The sequence below is a fragment of the Phodopus roborovskii genome, unplaced genomic scaffold (assembly GCF_943737965.1).
Source record: "Phodopus roborovskii unplaced genomic scaffold, PHOROB, whole genome shotgun sequence".
Lineage (NCBI taxonomy): Eukaryota > Metazoa > Chordata > Mammalia > Rodentia > Cricetidae > Phodopus > Phodopus roborovskii.
Genome location: NW_026126540.1, coordinates 26,235,116 through 26,254,389, shown reverse-complemented (window position 1 = coordinate 26,254,389; position 19,274 = coordinate 26,235,116). Strand labels below are relative to the sequence as shown.

The 19,274-nt window shown below is 42.3% G+C and overlaps 1 protein-coding gene across 5 annotated transcripts in view; it reads right to left on the bottom strand.

Moving 5' to 3' along the window:
- Positions 1-7,817, bottom strand: part of Pogz (pogo transposable element derived with ZNF domain) — a 40,189-nt gene extending 32,372 nt beyond the window's left edge. For 2 of the 5 annotated variants that reach the window (XM_051199414.1, XM_051199415.1), the window contains exon 1: positions 7,386-7,816. The gene's annotated coding sequence lies outside the window, so the exon portion shown is untranslated. Of the gene's footprint in view, positions 1-6,693; positions 6,714-7,385 lie in introns of those variants that run through there. The other 3 variants (XM_051199413.1, XM_051199411.1, XM_051199412.1) reach the window with 3 other exon arrangements.
- Positions 7,818-19,274: the final 11,457 nt, after the last annotated feature.

Here is a 19,274-nt window from a genome sequence, read left to right as displayed (position 1 = left end):
GTATATACTTTTGTACTATTTTTTTTTTTTTTTTTTTTTTTTTTTTTTTTTAAGCGAGGGCCTCATCACACAGTAGTCCTGGCTGCTGTCCTACAACTCACTATATTATACCAACCAAGCTGGCCTTGAATTCAGAGCTCTACCTGACTCTACATCACCAGTGTTGGGATTAAAGGTGTGTACAACACCTGGCACTATCTTTTATTTAAAAAGAAAGTATTATCAAATATGCAGCATTAAAAATGTACAAATATTGCCAGGCAGTTGTGGCCCATGCCTCTAATCCCAGCACTTGGGAGGCAGAGAGGCAGGTGGGTCTCTGAGTCCAAGGCCAGCCTCTTCTACAATGCATCCTGGGCTACACACAGAAACCCTGCTGGGGGAGAGGGGTGGACACACACACACACACACACACACACACACACACACACACACACATGCGCGCGTCTGTACAAATATATCTAAACTATCATTCCACTTACATTTAAAACCTTTTTACATCAACATTTTACTGGGGGGGGGGGAACAGCATATAGGGAACATGAATGGGGACAGAGTTTAAATTGATCAGGCTGCCCTGTATTGATGCTGTAACTCAGAAAGTCCTGTGATCCTCCTGCATCAGCCTCTCTATAGTGAAACTGACAGGCTTGGGCTTTTCTTCTTTCTTTCAAAAATGGGCTGTTTTATTAGTTTCCTCAAACTTACTAATAAGCTTATTCTTGTGATCAATAAGCTATCATTTTGATGCCACAAACCAAACATATTTAATGTTCTGATCCATGCAGCTCATCCTACAGAACTCAGTTCTATTCTGGTCAATGAGAATGTCTTCTTGACTCCTGAGTCTTTCAGAGGGAACTCAGTGCTGCAGGGTACAAATCCTTGCTATCTGACAAGATGGTCCAGCCTCATCTCACACATTTCCTGCTCCTGACCTAGAACCAGCCATTTCTCCAAGGAATAACATTGGTGAAAGGCAAAATGCAAGACCATAATCTAGATGCTAGAGTCCTCTCTGCTCATTTTGAAAATAAACTACCCTACTGGCATTAGTTAGCTACCCTCAAGTTTGCTTCTATCATCTTAAAGAAAACTTCTATGTCTACAATATGCATTCTAGAACCTTAAAAAAAAATCTCCTGAAAATCTTACAGGAAATGTCCCCTTCTGATGAGTAATTTACATTACTCAATAATTACATATAAGTGTGTGTTTGTAAATAATATGTAATATTTTATATGTACACATGTGTTATGTACATATGTATATGTGTGACTTTCTGTTTGAGTATGTACAGGTGTCATCCTTAGGGATGACCTCCTTCCAAAAAGGGTTTCTCATTGGCCTGGAGATCAATAATTAGGCTAGACTGGCTGGTTGTGGACCCTGGGCATCTCCTGTCTTTCTGCCTCTTTGCCACCATGCTCGGCTTCTGGAGATCTACTGTTCCACCCTGCTTTCATTCTTAGGCCATCACAATTGTATGTATTCCCTTTTTTCCCCCAATGAGAGACATGGACTATTTTCCCTATTGGCATAATTTATACATATTAACAAGATTTAAGCAGTTAGGAGGTGGTGGTGGCTCATACCTTTAATCTTAGCACTTGGGGCAAGCCTTGCCTATAAAAAGTGAGTTGCAGGACAACCAGGACTACTCAGAGAAACCCTGCCTTGGAAAAAAAAAAAGGGAAAAAAATTTAGCACAACATAACGAAACCAACACTCAATGCAAGTAATTTTAAGGCCATTTAAAAACTATTTTAAAAATATTTTGTGGTGGGGCTAGAGAAATGATCAAAATGATAGCTTATTGATAAGATGTTAAAAGCTGCTCTTCCAAAGGACCTGGGTTCAATTCCCAGCACCCACATGGCAGCTCACAGCTGTCTATAAATCCAATTTCAAGGGACTCAGCACCCTTACACAGATATACATGGAAGGCAAAACACCAATCCACATTTAAAAAAAAAAAAAAAAGGACATTTTGGGGGGTAACCTGAATATTTTAATATAAACCACACACTGGAAGACATTACAGATTTTTTTTAAATTTTATTGGGTAATGTATAACTGTTACTGAGGATAAAGTACTTACTCTTAGCAAACACATAAATAATGATTGGAACTAGTTAAGTGGAAATGTCACAAATGAGACTTTAATATGGTTTAGAAGATATTTTGGACTTTTTATAGCAATTTATTAAGTTTTCATATTTGGCACAGGCCAAAATATTAAAAATCACTGTTGTTTAGGTCATAGATCCATGGTGTTACTTGCATTCATTAACCTTTTCTACATGTGTGAATTTTTCTTTAGTGAGGCCTGGTATAATAAGAGCACATCTTTAATCCCAAAACTCCAGGGCCATAGGCAGGTGGATCTCTGTGAGTTCAAGACCAGCTTAATTTACAAATCAGAGTTCCAAACTAGCCAGGTCTACATAGAGCTTGTCTCAAAAAAGAAGGGGGGAAAAATGGGGTAGGAGACTACTGAAGGGGCTCCCGCACAGCAGGGTTTTCCTACTCGACCCAGATTAGGCACAAATCATACCCAAACATTTATTTTCACACAAGATGCTTTATTAACTGGGGAAGAAAAGTTAAAATGGCTATTTTCTGATTCGGGCAGAAAAACAGCAGGTGTAATTTTAAGAGGAGAAAAGGGAAGGTCTGTGTTAATGGACTAGGGTGAAGGGAGAAGGGCAAAGGACAATGGAGAGGCAACAGGGGTTTTTGTCCCAGAGGGACAAAGGACTGCCTCTATCTGGATAGAGAGGGAACAGACAAGGCCCATAGGCAAATGGTGATTTATAAAGGTAAAGGGGGAACCCCCATCCATGTTAGGACAGGTGTTTAATTTTAATTGGGCATGTTAATTAGATGAACTAAAGGGGCTTTTGATTGCTGAACTTTGGTAGTCAGTCTCAGGAGAAAGAGTAATAAGGGAATAGACCTTGGTGACTAGCTTTAGAAATGTAATTTAATGATTTTTAGGTAGGCAGAGAGAATGGAAAAGGGTTAGGCCTGTCAGAGCCACATACTTGAGTGGGCTAATGTTCCTTCAACTACCATTACTTTTTTGGCTAGTAATAATTTCGGCTGAGTTTTTTAAGTTTCCCTAATGCAATTATCATGAGGCTTATATGTACACACTTTTCAGACACTAAAAAATAATCAAGAAATAAGAAATGGGAGATTGTTTAAGAAATGCATCCTAGGTAGATTCTAAGGACACCAAAGATACACTATGAGATAAATAGTCTCCCATTAATCCATACTAACATCTTGGAAAACTAGCTGATTTCTGCATTTTGCAGTAATTATACTGGTTAACATGATTTTTATGCACTCCATAGGTTTTAACAATGTAGCTCACACAGTCCTATCAGTGTTCTGTCTGCATGTTCACCTGCACACCAGATGAGGGCACCAAATCTCATGATAGATGATTGTGAGCCACCATGTGGTTGTTGGGAATTGAACTCAGGACCACTGGAAGAGCAGGCAGTGCTCTTCACCTCTGGGCCATCTCTCTACCCCAAATAATACCCAGTCTTATCTTTAGCATTCATCTTCCATCCATGGTAGAGCATGTGCCTAGCATGCTGAGTCCTCATTTCAATGTTCAGCATGCTGTAACTTGTATTTTGGTAGGTTCTTTTTGCTTCTGCATTAAAAAATTATTTTCTTTATTGTACATTTGTGAGAACAGGTGCAGGTATTTTTATGCGTGCAAAGGCCAGAACAAAGTGTGGGGTGTCCTCTTCTATCACTCTCCCCAAACCTAGAGTTAGCATCTTCTTTGCTTGCTTGGCTGGAAAGCCACCAAGCCCCACAGATATTTCTGTCTGTAGTTGTGGCTACAGTTATGCTATACAGCTTGCCTGGTTTGTTAGGCTGAGTGCTAGGATTTCAACTGTGGTCCTCAAGATTTTAGGACGACTCAATTGCTGTGCCATCTCTCCAGCCCCCACCCCTGTACTATTTCACACTGTACACGGATTATATGGAAAACACTGACTTACTTATACCCATCTTCCAAGTAGCACGCAGTATTTTTTTTTTGAAGATCTCACACCATGTAATCTCCCAATCTCTTGCTTCTTTCTCATTCCTCCTCTCGTTTGAGGCCATCTCCAGGACAGCCTTCCGCCTCTGCCTTTCATTGGGATTACTAGCATGCACCATCACACCCAACTACATATCTTTTTAAACAAATTATTTATTTTTATTTTCTGTGTATTGGTGTTTTGCCTGCACGTTTGTCTGTGAAGGTGTCAGATCTTTGGTTATAGACAGGTATAAGCTGCCATATGGGTGCTGGGGGTTGAACCCGGGTCTTCTGGAAGAGCAGTCAGTACTCTTAAACACTAAGCCAGCTCTCCAACCCCCTCAACTACATTTTTAAAGTCACAGTTATTAACTATGGCTATTTTTTTTTAATTGTCAAGTCCTAGGAAGATGTTAAAACTCAAAATGTTTTTTAGAATTCTAACTTTCTTTTAATTTTATCACTGGAAACAAATGTCAATTTTTTTCCTAGTACTGACAAAAATCTCACTCCATTCATTTTCCAGAATGAACACTGAAGTGTCAAGTCTAGTCTGTTAATCATCCTTCCAGGTAAAAATGCAATTCTATAAAACTAGGGGCTTCCAGCAACTCAATCCCACAAAAGCTTTTCCTCATGACAACAGTCCCAACTCTAAACAGTGGTGGCACTACCTTCATACAAATAGTGCTGTGAATGTTACCTCGTAACTAACCGTTTTCTGACTGAATCTGAGCCCCCCCACTCCACAGGAGGAAACTTACATGTAGTAGGTACGTTAAGCTTCATCAAAGGCTTGTACCTGAGAAAGTCATAGATCCTAGCAGGGAAGTAACAGCTGTCATCTTGCTAAATGGACATGACATACCCATCAAAGGACCTTGTGAACATGTATGTTTATGTCCACAGTGCCTGCCATGTCAGCTTTGGTTGGAGGAGAACCCTTCTGCAGTGTTTGATCATGGGTTTCATTATGCAGAGATTCATCACTGACCAAAGTACTAAGAGACTGTAGAAAAATGCTCAACTCTACATGGAACACCTCTATGGCCCACTCCAAGGATCCCAGAGAGGAACCAGATAGAACAGTAAGAGTGTCATGGAATACAGACATGCAATCTTGAACTCACAGCAATTATGACTGCCTGCATAAACCTACACAAGACTATGCTAAGGTGCCATCATGAAAGCCCCACCCTGATCTATAGTCAGTTAATGGTTGCTGGGTAAGAACAGACATTTTCTTCATGATAAGTTGCCTGTGTTCCTGTAAGCAACACTAATTAAATTCACAAGGTCACCCACCCCACAGCCAAAAAGGTAAGAGGGGGCCTGAGGGAGGGGAACAAGAGGGTAATGATGTACGAATATGAACAAAAAACATCATATACACGTCATGATGAAGCATATACTCATGCTTAATACATGCTAATGAAGAATTTAAAAAATACTCCCATAGACAGTATGTATGCTTTATACATGCTTTTCACTTTTATTAGATTGTTAAAGACTAAAGATTACTGCAAAGCTGAAACTTAACAGTTTCACGATAAGCTGCCCAGGCCCTCATGGCAGCACACCAGCATCTGACGCCACTACCTTGGTTTTACCTAACATCACTTTTGGATCACCAGTGCAACAGTCATGGGAGAAAAACAGAAAAGCCTTACTTACAAATGAAAAGTTATGGCCTCAAAACTCCCCTGAAAAGGCCTGAGGGCTATCTCATGAGATCAGCTAACCACAATGTAGAAATTGCTTTCCTAGATTATACCCTATTCGAGATGGGAGTGGTGACAACTCTTAAGACATGTTCATTCTCAAAGTCCATTCTATTTTGTTAATTCAGTTTGATATACCCCATAATATAGGAAAAAAGGACAGAATCTAATCAGTTTAACACATTTTGGTCGCCTTTCCACAGAACCAGTAATTCTTAACATACAGATTATCTTAGTTAAGAGTTGCTCATTGTAAAAATGATATTGGCCCTCCACCCCACCCAACCTCCAAAAAAACAAACTTTCAGGTACACAGTCCTTAAACTCCACGTTTAATAATCTCCGAGATACTTTTTTAATGCACTCTAAAGTTAAGAACCACTACAATCAATAAGTCATGGCCCAAGCTCCTAGTTCCAGAACAAGGAACTAGGGGTCTGGGAAATCACTGCTCAATTGGCAGCAACCCTCTCCTCCCTTCCCTCCCTTCACCTGGGGAAATTCCTTTAGAACCCCCCTATTTATTTATTTACTTATTTATTTTGCGGCGTTTTGAGCTACAAAGAAAGGTGAAGAAAAATGTGGAGAAAAAGGCTATACTCTGCACTGTTCTATAAGATTCTACAATTCGATCTCCATTTCCTCCTCGGGAAGGAAAAGCCCAGACTCTCAGCTTTCTTTCTGAAGGCTTAAAATAAGTGAGACGAGAAATGTGCAGCGTTCCTGACACTTTGAAAGAATTCCACAACCCGGGAGAGGAAACCAGGACCATGGGCAGAGACGAGGGAAAGCAGGTGGCTCGATGACATTACTCCTTTTCAGTAGGTATTGGGGATCTAAAGAAAATAGTCCTTGGGCAAAACATGGCGCCTACAGCGGCAGGACATAATCACCAGAAAATATTCTGCCCCATACCATTTTGTAAATCACGGCGCCACCCTTGCATAAATTTGGGGGCCGAGGGAGGAGACTTCGTTAACTGCTGCAGAGGCTGGGGATGTCCTCGCAGACGGAGCGGGATTACATAACACAGGGGACCGGCAGAGCAGTCGCTCGCTTCCCTCCTCCCGCTCAAAACCAGCGCTCACGCCTCGGCGCGTGGGGGCGGCGGGAACCCCGGGCTCCGCAGCTGCGGCCCCGCGCGCCCGCCCCCCCATCCCCAGCGACCGCCGCCCGCGCCCGCGCCGCCCACTCCTCCGAGGCGCTCGCGCCCGGCGTGCTTGTGGACGTCGGCGGTGCGCGGCCGTGGGGCGCGAGCGCGCGCCGCATCGCCGGGGGAAGGGGGCGGAGGGGCATCCCGGGTCCTCGGCCGACGGTGGCCGGGGCGCGCGGCTCCGTGGCCGGGGCACGCGCACACGAGCGCGCTCACAGACACACAGACTCGCGCGCGCGCGCCGCCCCGCGCCGCGCCCCACGGCCGCCGCTGCCCTGCCGTGGGCAGCGCCGCCACTCGGGGGCCGCGGTCGCGCGCCCGGCCCCTCCCCCACCCGCGCGCGCGCCCCATCCCCCTCTCATTGTCTCGCTCCGGAACGCCTCGCCCAGCGAAAAGATAACGGAACCCCCGGGAGAAGGGGGTGGGGAGCGCCGGGGCTCGCTCGCTCACTCACCTCCCGTGGTCGTCGCCGCCGGTAGTCTGACCCGAGGAAGGCGCCGTCGCCTTAAAGGGACCTTGCACCCGGCGCCGGGAGTAGGGGGTGGGAGCAGGGGAGGGGACGGGGGCTCGGGGGGAGACGGAGGAGAGGGAACCGTTGAAAGCTCCTCTCCCCGAGGGCGAAAGGAAGCCTCCCTCGGGTTCGAGTGATTGGGGTGGATTTTTTTTCCCGAGGGGGGCGGGGGTGCCCCGAGGGAGGGGGTGGGGGGGCCAAGGAATGCGGCTCCGTGTACGGGAGCTGGCGCGGGGGAGAGAGACGCCGACTCCCCCCACCGACCCTCTCGCCCCGCGGAGGGATATCTCTCGTCACTTCCGCCCTCCCCTTCTCGTGCTCTTTCGATTGGCTGGGGCGTGTGCTACGTCATCGCTCATCCTAACCGTCGTCCGGGCTTCTTTTCTAATCAAGTTTGTGTGGTCCTGCAAATAAATAAATAAAGAAAAAGATTTCATGGAGAAAAGAATAATTAGCTTCACAAGCAGTATTCAAATTTTGCTGAGAAAAATGGGGCTCCCAAAGAAAACATTTTCCAACTTACTTTTTTAGACTTTCCACAGGAATTTGGACTCTCCCTACTTTCCACTCAAGGTTTGTTCCCAACCCAAAAGAACTTCATGCCACAAACAAGATGGTGAGTCCCAATGGCACCAACAGCTATCAATGCGACAAAGAGCAAGATAACACTCTTCTTCAAGACATACTTGTCCCAGTGGCCTTCTGTGACAGTGGCCTTGTCTAAATGAAATACTTTTTTGATTTCGGGTTTTGTTGGTTTTTTTTTTTTTTTTTTTTTTTTTTTTGTTTTGTTTTGTTTTTTGAGACAGGGTGTCTCAACAGAATCCTGGCTGTCCTGAAACAAGCTATGTAGAACAGGCTGGTCTCAAACAAGAGGCCTCTCGTCTGCTTCCCTAGTGCTAGGACTAAAGGCATGCACCATCACTGGCGTCTAACTAAATGAAATACTGTTTAAAAACAATTTACCAGCAAGCTATTTGGAATTCTGGGCAGAAAACCCATGTGGTTGATTATCTAGGTTAGTTTCTTCTGATGGGAACTGCTTTGAAACCATTACGAATGGACTCAACAGAGATCCCCAATTTCAGGAACCATAGATTCCATGCCCCTTTGGATTCCTTCAAATTAATTGATTAGTCCATTCAAGATTATCACTTTTTCACACAAACAAAAACGTCCGATAGCTAAGAAAATTTGTTTTTTATTGTGTCCTGAGATGGTAAACTTTTAATATTTTCCTTAAATATTTGAGAATGATCTTTAAGCCATACATTGACACTTGCTCCAAATCCAATTCTAAACAAAAGTATTTGGTGCTAGAATGGGTAGATCCAGAATCATATTTTCTCCTTTGTATATTCTACTGGGCAGTCACTTGCAGCCAATGAAAGATAGCTCAGCAAATTGTACCATGTTTTGTTGACCACAAAAAGCTATTATCACACCATTCCGAAGGTGTGTCATGTATGTACCATCCACTATTCATTGTCTGTTTTTCATTTTCCAGGCACTGTTCTTGGTGCTTGGAATATAGTAATAAAGTTCCTGGGAGATGATGGAGAGATGCCTCAGTGGATAAGACCTGCTGGGCCCTTCAACAGGATCAGAGTTCAGTTCCCAGCACACCATCCTGCTCACAACTGCAAGTCCAGTGGATCCAGTGCCCTCTTCTGGCCTGATTGACATCTACACTCACGTGCATACCCTCAACCCCTCACATATGTGTAATTAAAAATAAAACCATAAAAACAATTATAAATTTATTTTTAAATAAAACATAAGAATACAGAAAACACCAGAGAGTGGTAGTGTACCCCTTTAATCTCAACACTCTGAAGGCAGAGGCAGGAGGATCTCCGTGAGTTAAAGGCTAGCTTAGTATACAGAACAAATTTCAGAACAGCCAGAGTTGCATAGGGAGTGTGTGTATGTATGTATATAGAGAGAGAAAGAGAGAGAGGCCAAAGACAGAGACAGATCCACAAAATCCCTGTGTATGTGTATGTATGTATGTATATGAAACTTACACTCTACCAGGGAAAGATAGGAAACATACACATAATAAACTTTTCCAACAGTTATTACTAAATATCAAATAGTCCCAAAAATTACTGGTGTAAAATTATGATTCTCTTATCATTTATTATTCAAGAAGGTAATCGGCTAAACTAATGGTTCTCATTTGTCTCTTTAATGGTCGTTGGTGCTTTGGTCATCTTGAAAGCTTCCTTACATGTCTGGAAATTGATACTATTGCATTGGACCACAGCTGGGGCTGCTGGTCAGAATTTTTACAGGCCTCAAGGTGACCAGACAGAAATTGATGGTTTTTGTGACCAGGATGTTTATCTGCTTCCTAGAAATGCAAGCTGTCAAGTGTTATATAAGTAAATAATATGTGATTTGGTAAGTGCTATGGCAGTGGGTAGGATTTCAGGCTGGAAGTTTGAAATTTCTAATTTCAGGCTGAAATTTCTAAGTTACTATTTTTTGTTTGCTTGCTTGATTGATTTGTTCTGGTTTTTTAAGTTATGTTTTGTTGTTTTTATATCCCAATTAAAGTTTCCTCTCCCTTTTCCCCTCACTGCCTTCCACCATCCCATCCACTCCTCTTCCAGTGTTTCTGAGAAATGACTATTTATGTGGAGCTATGGGACAAAGCCTTGTTAAAGTAACATGTGGGCATATATCTGAAAAGGGGAAAAAAAGTTCAGGATAGTCCTGATGAAATCCAAACCACTGGAGGCTGTCAACCCCATATGTGAAGTGATCTGTTGCTTTTAAAGATCACTCTATTCATGGGAGGGGCCTGGGTAGGAGCAAAGGCAGCCACAGGGAAAACAATTAGGATATTACTATATTCATCATGGTGAGAGATGGTTGTAGCTTGGACCAGGATGGCAGTGGTAAAACCACCTCTTTAGCTGAGAGAGTTCTATAGTTTTGTTTACTTTTCCATAACCTATTTTTCTGTCATTTAGTTTGTACCCTGGTAGACACTTCTGACCCATGGTAGCTAACAAAACTGTGTAAATGATGGTGCAGTGACTTCCAGGAAAAAAAAAAAAAAAAAAAAAGGAAGAACATGCTGAATGTAAAAATGGCAGCATCGTTGGAGGAATAGATGAGCAAACAGAAGGTAAAGATCAGCAAGCAATCATGGAATGGAGTAGGATACCACAATGCTCAGAATTAATGAGCAGTTTGGTGATGGAGAGCTGACAGGCAAAGGTATTTTGTAGCCAGAGGAAGCTTCACTTCAGGGCACTAGAGTAGCATTTCAAAAGGGACTGTACAAGCTGGACATGGTGGCCCAGACTTGCATTCTCAGTACTTGGGAGGTAAAGACAGAGTGAACAAGAGTTCAAGATCATCTTCAACATACAGTGAGTTTGAGGCTGGGTAAAAGAAAAGAAAACAAAGCTCCACCGTCTGAGTAGTCCCTTTAGTAGAGGGACTGTCCGAATTTATTTGGACAGTGCTAGGACAATTGTGTATCATCACTTAACACATGGGTTTCTATGGTAGCTGTGGTCTGTCTCTCTTTTGAACCATCTTGAAAATAAGGAGAAATGAAAGCAAGAAAATAAGCAACATTAAGCAAATCCTTAGAAATCAAGTCAAGTGTGCCTCTGAAGTAATACTGGCAAGGGGTCTGGACAACATTGCAGTTTGATTTATTCAAGAAATCAGACCCTCTTAATAACACCCCTAAAAACATCTACCCCAGTCTTCAGTAGCCAGGTTAGAGACATTGAATCCTTTCAATCTGGGTTTCAAGGAAAGGAAGTTAAAGGTTACTGGCAGTCCCCAGTGGAGCTTTTCACAATTAGATACCAAGCAGGAGTTTCTTGTTCATAAATGGACACACTTGTTTGCTTCCTTGTCTTATGGTTTCTGCCACAGGTTGAATATTAAGGCAACCTGTCACTTGGAGAATATCAAATGCTCCCAACAAGTCTTCAAAGACACAAAGACAGAGATGGACTTTGTGGTGTCCCTCTGTTAATACACAGACCCTGTCACTTGTATCTGAGGTTCAGTGTGAGGTAGACCAATAGAAGTTTCTGTGAACAATGTGGTTGGGAATGGAGAGGACCCCTATCCTCGGTAATACCCTCAAGGTAGTAGAAGATGAAAAGAGACTTCATTTGGGGGAAATGTTATAGGAAAAACAAAGAACAAAAATTTTCACCATCTGAGCAGGTCTCAAATTGAAAAGCTTGCACTGAGCCTGGGAGGGAAATCACACAGATACAGAAAGGAGGATGGGTTATGGCGACCTCCGCAGGTAAATCACCAGGAAACACACAGCAACTAGAGATTATTTGAGTAGTCATAGAAAAAGTAGCTTAGAAGCTGTGCTGCCTTTCATTTGCAGATGTTATTTGCTACCTACCCTCTTACATGCAAAGGAGCTCAGGAGCTGAGGAAAAGCCCTTAAAGACTGGGTTTTGAAAGCAAGGGAAATTCCTCATTAGATATTAGCAAGATACAATTAAAGGTCTCTAGCTTCAAAATGTATTTTGCAAAAAAATTCATGAGAGCAACTTCATCAGCCATTAAGACTTCACTGTGAATTATTGCCTGATTTCATAGGTGATAATGACTTAGTGTAGCTTCATCTTAATATTATTTAATAGACACCCACAAGCACAACTATGTTGTTGCTATGGAGTTGGCCAGGTGTGATTATCTGGTAATTCAATTAATGTTACAAAGCTTCATGGAAATATAAATTGGATTATTTTATAGATACTTGATGTCTGACTGGCTCATATTTATAATGGGATGCTGAAAAAAATTTAATAATCTTTTTCCAAATCACATTCTTTTTACAACTTAGCAATATTTGCATTTAATTATAGTCATGAATAATTTCCAGAAAGCAACCAAGGAAAGTAAATAATTTACCAACTCATTCTTTTGAAGGATTTGGAGATTAATCATTATAGATGAGATGAAATCCTTCAGAATCAAGGTTCAGAGATTTGTAGTGTACATAGAGGTCAACCCTCTTTTCGATATGTTCCTGTCTCGTGTGTGTGTGTGTGTGTGTGTGTGTGTGTGTGTGTGTGTGTCTGTGTGTGTCTGTGTGTGCGTCTGTGTGTGTGTCTATGTCTATGTCTGTGTGTATCTCTGTCTCTGTCTCTCTTTGAGTCACACTATGTAATCCTAGCTGTCTTCTATGCAGACAAATCTGGTCTTGAATTTGGTATGATCCTTCTGCCTCAGCCTCGGGAGTTCTGGGATATAATGCTCCACTGGTCTCATTATTGAGGATGTACAGCAAAAGTAGAAAAGAAAGGGAAGCCATTGCCTATGGCAGCAAAAGAATACATTTTTAATTCCTTTTTGTGTTCCCTAAAACAAAAAGTAATAAAATCTGAAAACGTGCCAGCCAAGGTTTTTGTTTTTTGTTTTTTGTTTTTGTTTGTTTGTTTGTTTGTTTTGTTTTGTTTTTATTTTTATTATTATTTTTTATTTTTATTTATTTATTTTTTTTTTTTGGCTTTTCAAGACAGGGTTTTTCTGTGTAGCCCTGGCTGACCTGAAACTCACTCTGTAGACCAGGCTGGCATCAAACTCACAGAGATTCTCCTGCTCTGCCTCCCAAGTGCTAGGACTAAAGGTGTGTGCCACCACTGCTCAGCTTAAGAATTTTAAATATTAAAAAAGAAAAAAAGAAAGAAGACAGTATCTCAATACTCATGGTCATCCTCCTGCCTCACTGTCCTGAGTGCTTGGAGTGCACCAGCTCTTGTAATACTTTTATTGAAGGAAAACATTTTACTTTCTTCTATCCAGTAAGTAATTCTTGTTGCTGTTTATGTAAATACAGTTGTACTATGGCATAAATACCAACTTCTTTCCTACCCATTGGTCACCTGGTAGACTTTGATCTCCTCTTTCAGTATGTTGAAACCCTACTTCTAGTCAGGAAAAGTGATTTTAAAAAAAAAACAAACTTTCTGCATTGTGAACCCCTCAAATATCTTGATGAAGGGGATAGACTATCTTTCCCAGGAAAATGCACACTTGAACAGATATTTGCAGAACTTTCGGACTTGAGGCCCATTTGTGGGTCTGCTGTCCTTGAGGAAAAATTCCCATCAAGTCCTTTGGATAAGATAATTCATTCTTGACCTCCCAGAGAAACAATATGTTTCTTGATAATCATATGGCATATGTAGCCAAAAAACTAAAGACCATTCTGCTAACAGATGGTTTCTTACTATTTTTACTCTCTGTCACATAGAATGTTATTTAATATCTGGAGTGTCAAGGAGCCCATAGGACCCCAAGGATGACCAAGTAACCCAGCTGCTTCAGTGAGTGGAATTGACTGATTGTCTTTGGCATTGAGGAAGGTGGCTCAGATTCTCCACCCCTGCAAATATAGTGGTTCTTTTGGAAAACCTAGCCCTATTCTAATGACCAATGCCTTGACTTTGAGTCAAGAAATATGCAGACCACTCTGCATTTTCAAGCACCTATTCTGACTAGTTTCTATGGCCAACCTGATGCAACCAAGAGTCACCTGAGAGGAAGGAATCTCAACATAGGGAGTGCTCAGATCAGACTAGCCTGTGGCCATGTCTGTGGGAAATTATCATGACTGTTGATTGATATGGGAAGGCTTAGCCTACTGTTGGTAATGCTATGGCCGGGCAGATAGTCCTAGGGTGTACAAGAAAGCTAAGCACAGAGGAACAAGGGGCAAGCAGGAAGCGGTGTTCCTCTAGGTGTTCCTGCCTCCAGGTTCCTGCCTTGAGTGCCTGTCCTGACTTCTCTTAATGATTGTTATCTGGAAGTGTAATCTGGAATAAACCTTTGCCTCCCAAGTTGTTTTTGGTCATGACATTTATCACAGCAACAGAAAGCAAATTAGAACACCTCTCTTGCAGCTGAAATAAGACCTCAAGGATGAATTTGGCTCAGAGCATTTAAAAGTTAATCCAAGCCAGGCAGTGATGGTACATACCTTTAGTCCCAGCACTCAGGAGGCAGAGGTGGACCCATCTCTGTGAGTTCAAGACTGGCCTTGTCTACAGTGTAAGTTCTAGGACAGCCAGGGCTAACAGAGAAACCTGGTTTCAAAAACCCAAAATAAATAATAAAGTAAAAAGTTAATCCAAAAGCCACTGGTCTAATTTACATACCTGTAATCCCAATGTTCAGGCAGGTGAGGCAGGAGGATCACAGGTTCAAGGCCAGCCTGAGCTACATAGAGAGTTTTAGGCCAATCTGGGGTATATCAAGACCCTTTCTCATTAAACAAACAAATTTGATTTGCCTCCTATCAGTGAGAAAGCACATACCTATCTTAGTTACTGTGTGATTGTTATGAAGAGATTCCATGACCAAGGCAACTCTTTTTTTGTGCATATAACCTGCATGTATATCTGCATGCCAGAAGAGGGCACCAGATCCTACTATAGATGGTTGTGAGCTGGGATCTGAACTCAGGACCTTTAGAACATCAGCCTGTGCTCTTAACCACTGAGCCATCTCTCCAGCGCCCAAGACAACTCTTATAAAGGGAAGTGTTTCATTGGAGGCTTGCTTACAATTTTAGAGTTAGTCCATGTTTCATCATGATAGGAAACAAACAGGCATTGTACTGGAGCAGTAGCTGAGAGTTTTGCACTCTGATCCATAGACATCAGGCAGAGAGAATGAGACACTGGGCTTGGCTTGGGCTTTTAAATTCTCAAAGCCCCAGCCAGGCATTGGTGGCGCACACCTTTAATCCCAGCACTGGGGAGGCAGAGGCAGGCGGATCTCTGTGACAAGAGCTAGTTCCAGGACAGCCTCAAAAGCACAGAGAAACCCTGTCTCAAAAACAAAACAAAACAAAGAGCCTCAAAACCCATTCCCATCAGCACACCTCACCCAACAAGGCCACACCTCCTAATCCTTCTCAAACAATTCCACTAACTAGGTTACCAAGCTTTCAAACATATGGGCCTATGGGAGGCATTCTCACTCAAACCACCATAGCCCCAGTGTGGAAACAGCCTAGATCTCAGAGTCAACTCATGAAGTACAGCTGCATTAATAAGTTACCCAGAACATAGTGGGATTTCCTGGAATTACAACAAACCTTTATTATCCTAGGCCATTGAGATTCCAAGATTAATGTGTTAATGCAGCATATCCTACTTATTCTGAATAACACATTGGCATAAAGGTTGAATTTTAGGTCTGGGGATGTAGCTCACTCTAGTTCTTAGCTTGAATTATGAGGAACTGGATTTGATGATTAGAACTTGCCATCAACCTCACAACCTGAGTTCAATATTGGGGCCTCAACATGGTGGAAGGAACTAACTGATTACACACACACACACACACACACACACACACACACACACACACACCACATGCACATACTCAGTAAATACATGTTTAAAAAGTTTAAATAGGTATAGACTATATAAGGTGAGCAGACTAGTACCTAAAATAAGTAGTTACTCCACAGTGGTAGCCTTTATTATTAGTTCCTAAGGCAGTGTACATTATAATAAGTATTTGACAGGATATAACAAAATTTGATCTTACTTATAGATGACAGGGTTTTCATTCTAATTCTTTACACATTCCATTTCTGGGGTAACTCTTGTAAATACTTCAGCTCTTGAGTTTAAAAGTCTTTGTGTGTGTGTGTGTGTGTGTGTGTGTGTGTGTGTGTTATGTATGTATGTGTGCATGCATGTTTGCATGTGTGTGGATATATGTATGGGATTTTTCATACACATGTTGTGCATGCTAGCATGAGGTTTGATGTTTGGTGTCTTCCTCCATCTTTTTCCATCTTGTATATTGAGGCAGGTTCTCTCACTCAAACTCATAGCTCACTGAGTCTGGCCAGCCAGCTTGCTCATCCCAAACATGCTAGAATTACAAGCAGGCTGCCACACCCAGCTCTTGAAAATCTTTTGTAAAAATGCTTGTGGGCCTATGAGATGGTTTGGCAGGGGGAAACATGGTGATGACCTGAGTCTGATAACCAAGGAGAGAGAGCACAGTCTCCCACTTAAACTCAGAGCTTGCTAAATTGGTCTAGCCAGCTTGCTCTGAGGACCCCATGTCCACACATTTAATTGCGGAAAATAAAGATGTCAACTTTGGCTGGGTGGTGATGGTGCCACCTTTAATCCCAGCATGCAGGAGGCAGAGGCAGGCAAATCTCTTGTGAGTTCAATGCCAGCCTACAAAGCGAGTTCCAGGACAGGCTCCAAAGCTACAGAGAAAATCTGTCTCAAGAAACAAAAAGATATCAACTTTGGCTTCCATAGCGTGCACACACACACACACACACACACACACACACACACACACACGCATGCACGCACGCACGCACGCACGCACGCGCGTGCGCAAACACACGCATAAACTGATACGATGTTTTAAAAGTAGCCCTCTTCTGTTCTTCCTTTTCTCTTACTTTCTCCTGCTTATGATCCTCAAGCCAGAAAACACGGGCTTCCTCCTTCCTCTTTTCCTTTCATGCTCTTTCAATAGTTGGATTTTATGGCCTGGCAAGCATTCAAAGAATCTATAACTTCTCTACTCTGTAGGATGATTCTCTGAGTTAAGGCCAGCCTGAGCTACACAAAGTTAAGTCCTGCTGGGGCATGGTAGCGCATACCTTTAACTCCAGTGCTTGGGAGGCAGAGACAGAGGCAGCCAGATCTCTGTGAGTTCGAGTCCAGCCTGGTCCATAGAGCTAGTTCCAGGACAGTCTCCAAAGCTACACAGAGAAACCCTGTCTTGAAAAACAAACAAACAAAAAACAAAAATGAGAGACAGAGAGAGAGTTAAGTCCTTAGCATTTAACTCCCCCCACACACACACCTGGAGAGAGTTTTTAGTTTAAAATTAAAAAAAGAAAAGGAAAAAAATGTAGGCAGTCTTTCAAACCACTAACCACTAACTTAACAAAGTTCTTAACTTGCTCGAGAACCCCCATTTTGAGTGTCACAAATGCTCTGCATTCTCTCTGTTACACATTGTCATTTCCCCAGGCAGATGGATGCCATGAGCCAACTAAGGATAAAGTCGTTCATCCAGAAAGGAAACAGCAAAGCAAATGTTTTCAAATTACATTTCTAATTGTTCTTGAATTCTCCTCCTCCCATCTTTCCCTTTGTACACCAGTGACTGCCCCGTAACCTCATATTTCAAGTTCCAAGATCTACTGTTCAGGCTGATTCCCAACTAACTGAGGAACAGCCTTAGCCCATGAAAAAAGAGAGTGCTGAACAGGTGGAGGTAAAAGCAGCTACCAGTTCACCAGTCTGCTCTCTCTCTCTCTCTCTCTCTCTCTCTCTCTCTCTTCTTTTGAGATAGGATCTTGAACCTAAGACCCTCCAGTGTTGGCCTCCCTCTCCGTTTGTATGCAATTGTCCCCTTCCATCTGGGGTGCCAGATCTGTGGGGTCCACACGGAATGCTTCAAATGCCAGTTAACAAGGTGAGGCTCTCACAGATGTCAAACTGTATTTTAGAGAGGGGGTATTTGTGAGCAAAATTCAGGCTTAGTATTCAATTCGTGGGTGAGAAGAAACTGAAATGAGATCCATGTACCAGATGAAAGTTCCTACCCCATCTGTCTGTTTAACCCAAGGTAGGAGAGTGGGACTTCTGAAGTCAAACCCTGCCTGAACCACGTTTATTGCTTCAACTTATCCCCCAGGAGACAGTTGTTAGGCAAATTCTTTGACTTAAAGCATATACAATGTGAGTCTGGGAAAGCAAATTTTATCTTCCAAAACAACTATGAATATTATGTTGTCATTGTCATTTAATATTACTAGCAGGCCATTGACTTTAACTGCTCTTAACTGCTGAGCCATCTCTCCAGCCCTCAGGAGGGTGAAATTCTAGAAGGTGTCAATAACCATGCAGTAGGAGCCAGAGACACATCTCCACGACACTACCTCCAGAAAACTGAGAAGATCATCTCTAGAACCTCTCTACTAGGTGAAGTCAGGACTACACCACGGAAAAGAACTTAAGTGTAAGCCAGTAAAAAAACAGAGTTTAAGAGATTTAATTATTATTCTAAGTGTGCATGTACATGGCATTGTGCATACATGGAGATCAGAGGATAACACTATGGAGTCCATTCCAGAATCCAATTCAGGTCACTAGGTCTGCATAGAAAGTACACTGATGACCACCCGAGAGGGGGGATTCATGAAAAAGCATCTTAACATAGATTTGAGTGGAGGGACTAATAGACAGAAAGCTGCTCAGAACACTGATTATTCTCCCAGAGGAGAGATACCTTCTGATACCTTCATGGACATAAAATAAAGTTAAATAAATTATTTTTTTTAAGTGCCCAGAGAAAGGCTATTATACACCCAACCATGGGCATGGGCTTTAAAAGAAAGAATGATGCTTAAGTGTCTTGGCAGAAGTCATAATACGACTCTACTGGCCTCTCAATAGATTGCTAAGAAACTTTTATTTTTATTATTTTTTTATAATGAGATCTATAGTGTGGTCCTGAGGTAAGTTGAATAGGATTGCAGTCTGATAAGTTAAAACCATAGGTCATAGGCTGGAAAGATGGCTCAGCAGTTAAAAGTACATTCTGCTCTTGCAGAAGACCAGGGTTCAATTCCCAGAACCCATATAGGGGGTCCCGCAACCTCCTGTGACTCCAGTTCCAGGGGATCCAATGTTTCTGGCCTCTAAGGTCATCGGTCGATACTCATGTACACTACCCCCACACATACATATACATAATTAAAAATAATTTTTAAATAAATCTTTTTAAAAACCTCATAGATCACAAAGGTTGCACAAGGAGGTTGAG